The sequence below is a fragment of the Thunnus thynnus genome, chromosome 15, assembly GCF_963924715.1.
Source record: "Thunnus thynnus chromosome 15, fThuThy2.1, whole genome shotgun sequence".
Taxonomy (NCBI): Eukaryota; Metazoa; Chordata; class Actinopteri; order Scombriformes; family Scombridae; genus Thunnus; species Thunnus thynnus.
The window spans coordinates 23938952-23945756 of record NC_089531.1 but is presented as its reverse complement, the minus strand read 5'-3'; positions in this window follow the sequence as shown (position 1 = coordinate 23945756).

The window sequence follows — 6805 nt, the reverse complement described above, 5'->3', positions numbered from 1 at the left end:
TAAGTGGAACTGTGTCATCTTGTTGTCACATTTGTTGAAAGAGAATGAATATTTGCACATTTCTATCACGCGCTGCCTACCTGTCAGTCCCCTCTTTATTGTTTCATCATCTTCCTCGCACGTAATATTTTTGATCACTCCTGTTGTGTCCTGCTATTTTCCCGCTTCGTTCTCATTCATCTTACGTCTCCATTGAAGGTGGACGAGGAGGGAGGGGAGGGGAGAGGAGAGGAGAGGGGAGGGAGGGTCTGGGGACAGAAGAGCTTCACAGCAGGCCTCCGTTCCATTTATCAACATCAGGATTTCAATCGCAGCGCGACACCTTAAAAGCCAACTCAGAAACCTCTCTGCTCCCCTCGCGAACAAAAAGCAAAAAGAAACCCAACTTAAATGCAAAACCGTACCTTTCCTTTTCACGCTGAGCTCACCTTTTCACCAATAGGTACTTTTCGGCACGCAACTACATGAGGTTATTTTCCTTTCAAAAGAGATGGCAGATAAAAATAAATGAGAAGAGCATTTACCGAACCTCCCTCAGCGGCCTTGAGGCTTTGCTATTTGTGTAAAAAGGCTTCTTTAGAAAACATTTATTAATTGTATTCACTCTTTTTGTCTCTATCTCAGCTCTGGCTTTCATGGTGTGCTGTGGCGTTTCACCATGACAAGCTGAATCAAGGCTAAGGCACTAAACACCTCTGTATGACATCTATTCATCCGCCTCTGAGAAGCAGTTTACCCGTGATATTCTTCAGCTCTGTGAAGGGTTGGCAGATAAAAACAGCCAAGGGTTTCCGTTGACCTTCCTTGATACATAAAGTACCATTGTGTGTGTGTTTGTGTGTGTGTATGCATGTTGTCATTACTGGGTCCCTTCCACATTTAGCCCTCCATATGGCTTATGTAGATAGCTTTCTTTGGGTCGTGTCTTGGCTCGGCTTTAATTAGTGGATTTGCTGCTAATAGATGGAGCTAATTAACAGGGATTGGGGCTCCTGCACGTTTGCCGCCGTTCCTATTTGTGTGTGTGTGTGCGCGCACGCTCATGTGTGCAGGCTGACATGTTTCTGTCTACTCGACGATGGAGACAACGGATGCTGTCACCTTGGTAACCGTGTAAAATGGATTCCAGGGGTGGAATCAGCCCGAGCCAATTAGACATAGACATGCTATGGAGATGGCAGGGCGCACACAGATGCACACACAGATGCACGCACTTTCTCTGTCTCTCTCTTGTACACACACACACACACACACCTACACACACACACACACACACACACACACACACGTGTAGGCAGTCAGACAGCGTCTTGCCCCAGGCAGTGTGGATATGACCATCATAATCACATCATCCCCCCCGATAACAATAACTCTGCTCAGGGATGCAAATAATCTGTGCGTCCACATATCTTATTATTGCAATCAATAATAACGAAGCACCCCGACACACACACACACACACACACACATACACACATACACACACACACAAAAATAACACCCCTGTCACCCTAATGAGAAAGTATAGCCCATTACCATGCTCTGTGTGTTGTTGTGTGTGTGTGTATTTGTGTGTGTGTGTGTGTGTGTGTGTGTGTGTGTGTGTTTGAGCAGCTGTGTCCCCCTTCTTTAAAAAGCGAGGAGATCAAAACGGAGCAAAGGGCTCACGGGGCATAAAAACTAATTTACTTTTTTTTTTTTTTTTTTTAAAAGTAATTCTGCCAGCTGAGTGTCTCGTTTTTTCTCCCCCCGTCATCAAGTAGCCCCACTCTTCATCAAAAGCACAGTGATTGAGAAACAGGCCGAATGTACGGGGAAAGAATGAACACATGCTCGGTTTTGATTCGCCCTCCGCGTTTTTTTTTTTTTCCCAAAAGCAAACCGGTGACCCATATGCATTCCCGTTGCTCTCAGCCGGTCCTGATGAAATGGCCACAATATTACTGCTGACTTTGTGATAACACTGTGTTACTTATGTCACACATACACACTCTCAGTGTGGGTGTGGACGAGTGGGTGGGGTATAGGCCGACGCACTTGCAAGTGTCGATAAGTGACTGTAAGTGTGTTTGTTGGATGTATGTGTGAGAGTGTGTGTATGTGTGTGTGTGTGTACACTGATAAGTGTTGATACGTGAGTGCGTGTGGATGATTGCTGATTTGTGGCAGGGTGTCTATTGTTAATGAAATCCTTTGTGCTGCTCTGATTGGCTCATCAATCAAACAGCAGTTCGCATATTACCCATAACCCCTTTCTGCTCTCTCCAGGTGGCGGATTACAATGTGACACATGCACATGTACACACACACACAGACATAAACACGTGAAGAAAGGACCAAATGTCGTCATACACACACACACGCACACACACACAAGCACATATACACATGCACAATCATACACACACAGTTTCATTTACAAGGCTCTCTCACACAGGCCCACAAAAAGGCAAACTTGCTCACATATAGTCTGTCTCTCTCTCTCTCTCTCTCTCTCTCACACACACACACACACTTACAACACACACACACACACACACGCATCTTTGCATTTACACATACTGTACATAAACACCCTGCAGCGTCGCTAAAAGCTTTACGTCAGTAGTTTTCCCAATGTCGCTGTCATCTCGATATCCATCCACAGAATGAAGGAGACAATGAGACAGTGAATGCATCATCTGCATTAATTTCTGCTTGATTCAAAGTGTCGTGGCTAAAGAGGGCAAAAGGAGGGGTGACGGGGGGGAGGTGGAGGAGGAGAGGTAGCTAGACAGGGGAAATGAGGGGGTGCAGAGTGTCGGGGGGGGGGGGGGGGTATGTGAGGAAGAGGGAGAGGCCTTAGGGGACACCTCGCTGCGGCTCGCCCTGGGGCTGAAGAGAAAGACACACACACACACACACACACACTCACATTTCCGCCGAGATTACTAACAGCAGACACACACGAGTGCACATAATCACATTCACACATATGCACGCTCATGCAGAAAAGCCGCCCTGTGCTCGACGCAGACATAACGAGGTAAACGTCCCAAACAATGGTTATGAAATCAAATGAGGCTAGAACAGAGATACAGTAGTGTATGTGCATATGCAGTATGTGTATGTAGTATAATAGGCCTGGAGGCTGATAGACATAACAATTACAACCATGTTCCCTTCAGATGTTCTTCAGGACTGTCAAATCAGTGAAATTTAGTTTCAAAGAAGTGCTGACAAACATATACACAATGTTGGAAAGTAACAAAGTACATTTACTATTGTACAACACTGTACTCAAGAACAATTGTGAGGTACTTATACTTTACATGAGGTTTTTCATTTTCTGCTACTTTGTACTTGTGCCCCACTGCATTTAGGGAAATATTCTGTTACATTCAACTACATTTATCTGACAGCTGGATTTACTTAAAATTTAACATACGAAACATATAATCAGTATATAAAATATGATGTATTGTAACAGATTAAACTTCCTGTAGTGCTACTTTTGCATAGTCAAAATCCAACAAACTTGATATGAAAAGGCCACTGATGCACCATGAGAATGATTCAAAGAAGACGGTTGTCCATACAGAAGTTTTTTTTGTATTTTTCTTGTTTTGTTTTGTTTTTCAAATCCTGGGCAAAGAACAAAGAAAGTGTGTCCTGCCACCACTGGTTGATTAATCGATTAGTCCATCGACAGAAAATTAATCTGCAACTATTGTGATAATCGATTAATCATTTTAATTCATTTTTTTTTAGCAAAAATGCCAAACATTGATGGCTTCAGATTCTCAAATTTGAGAATTTGCTGCTTTTCCTTGTCTTATATTACAGTAAATTGAATATCTTTGAGTTTTGGATTGTTGGTTGGACACAATAAGTCATCTGATGACATTGCTTTGGACTATTGGAAACTGTGATAGACATTTTTCACTCTTTTTTTATGTGTTAAAGACTAAAACAATTAATCAAAAAAATAATCTGAAGATTTATCAATAATGAAAACATTAGTTGCTCTAAATCAAACACTCAGAACAAATTATAAATAGTTCCTACACTACCCAACATTGTATCAAGTAGTTAAAATCAACTCAACCAGCTACAATATCAAAATGCTGCTCACAGCCTAATGCAGCAGTCAAATAATCCATATATTTCACTTTAGTGTAAGAAATACTTTTACTTTTGATACTTAAAGTACATTTTTCAGATAATACTGGCATTCTTGTACTTTTTAACTTGTAACATGTGACAAGAATCTTTACAGTGTGGTATCGCTGAGTATTTCCACAGGTGCATATATATAAGGAATTATGTCCACATACTGTACACCTACTTGTCAAAGTTCAGTGTTCAGTGGATGAAGAAAGGAGAAACAGGAGGAGGTGGAATGTATTTCATTACTGGTGTTGCATTTGATGGACACTGGAAGTGAAATTGAAAGTTTTAAATGACTGGAGGGACAGAAGGGATCGTTCAAAAGGATTTGATGGGGTTATCGGTTTGAATTTTCATGTACATCCACTGATATGTGATGTAACAACTACGAAAAAGCATCATGTCTTCCAAGAAAGTAAGGAAAAGTGAGAAAAGTGATTTTTAGGCATGAAATATCGTGTATTAGAATACATGAATAACATGATGGGGTGAAAAATGAATTTTCACTTCATTTTCTCTTTGACTCGCCTATAGCAGGAAGCAGACGGGTGTTCTTCCTTCCCCCCTCCTGTCCTCCCCTCTTGTCCAACCTCTTGTTCCACATCTCCTCTTTTTCGTCTCAACAGCCTGTCAGCTCTGGGACACAGTTATGACTCATCTGTCTGTCACATTGAAGATCCCAGACAAACAGACAGTCAGAGAGTCCTTCCTTATCTCCAGAGAGTGAATCACAATTTGGTGTTGGAGGCCTCGTCCAAAATCAGGCAATCTGTGCTGTCTGCACCCCTAGTCCCTCGGCAGTTGGCAGTTAGCTTGATTACATATTCTTTACTGTAGAACTGATCAATATGATGCTGATTGGCAGTGGGACGACATTTTCTTGAACTGATTCCAATACAGCAAAACAGTTTTTATAAACTTTACTGAAAAACATAATAATAATCCACATATTCCTATAAAGAATTTATGTTTTTAATGATGGTGTAAACACAGTATTCTTCCCACGCAAACAAAAATAAATGTCTGCCAGAGATACTGAAAATGTAAGATATTTTATAGATTTCTGGCAGGAACATCATCAGAAAAGATATTAAAGTTGAACTGAAATCGACATGTTTGCTAAGAAAGAGCTGTTGAGATGCAACCCCTGAATTGGTATTCTGTACCAGACGTGAACTTTTGGTTCCGACTCATGACGCCGGTAGTGTTATTCAAGCAATACCTGTGTGGGCGGGCGCTAAAAATATCACTTCACATCCAACAGCCACACAGATAGTCCTCCCTGCGTTTCTCTGTGATTCTTCTGTACATTACCTTATATCATGGTTCAAAGTTTTGATAGTCTGGTCATTTGCCGTCGCATGTGGACCGATGAAAGACAGACACGAATCAGTGCCAATAACTCAGCAAGTGTTGAAATAATATGAACAAAAAGTCTGGTTGGAATCACTGCTAATGTTAACAAGCTAGGCTAACTAGCTACCACTTGTGGAGTAAAAAGTATCAAGCTAGCATTTATTTAGCCTAGCATTCCTCTTTCCTTAACAGCCCTGACGAGTTCTCCTAAATGTTGAATGTTGTTAAGGGACAAGACATCTTAAATCTCTTACAGTACGTAACAACGCTACATGGGCTTGTTGACACACAGTTAAAAAGAAAACGAACGTTCATAGGATGTACAGTTTGGAGTTCTCCAATTAGTAGCGCACAACGGAAGTTGACAATGCGTCTCTTAGCAACTACAGCTCTCTGTTGTCAGTCAACTGCTGCCATGAGAAACGCCCACTCAGATGCTTGTGACTTTGACACGGTTTCCACAAATATGTCAAAAAATAGTTTAGCCCTCATTTCAAAAATGGAAAATATACACAATATATTATAATAATACATTTATATATACAGAAGTTATTTGACATCAGCAATCCAATAAAAAAAATACCAGTACTATATGCATGAACTGTGGCTCATATGACTTACCGTCTATTCACATACAGTATATATGTGGTACATTTGTCCCCATGTAAAATGATGCAAATGGTATTTTTTAGTCACCACCACAGCACGAGGTTCATACTCTCTAAATGAAAGGCAAGCACTGCTCTTGACACTGGCCAAAGCCCACAGCAGTTCAGGTTGAACTATTACGCATAATTTACCTCTTCTACTCTCTGGGATTTGACTTGGTGGTTTTATGTGGCATCTCTGGAAAAAACACATCTCCCATGATCCTTTGCCAAAGTGGCACAGTGACGAATGACAGCTGTCAGGGGTCAGTCTAAAACCTAACCTTTTGAAGCGGTGTTGTGAAAATAAAAAGCGCATGTACATTTTTTGCACGTGTGTGAATCTGTGCGTAGGTGTGTGTGTGTGTGTGTGTGTACTGTGCTTGCATGTGTGTATGTATATGTGTGTGTGTGTGTGTCTAAGACGGCCTACCGCGAGCCCTGTGAGGTTTTCCAGCCCACGCTGAGCCGACTCTGGTTGGACCGGAGAGGCTCAGTGTGACCTGCCAAAACACACAGCAGCCACACCAACAGTGAACTCTGTATGATCGGAGACGAAGGGATGGAGGGATAGAGAGATTAGGAAGAGAAGAGAAGGAGGGAGAGGTGGAAAGTGAGGTATGAAAGAAACAAGAGAGGAAGGGAAGAGTGAG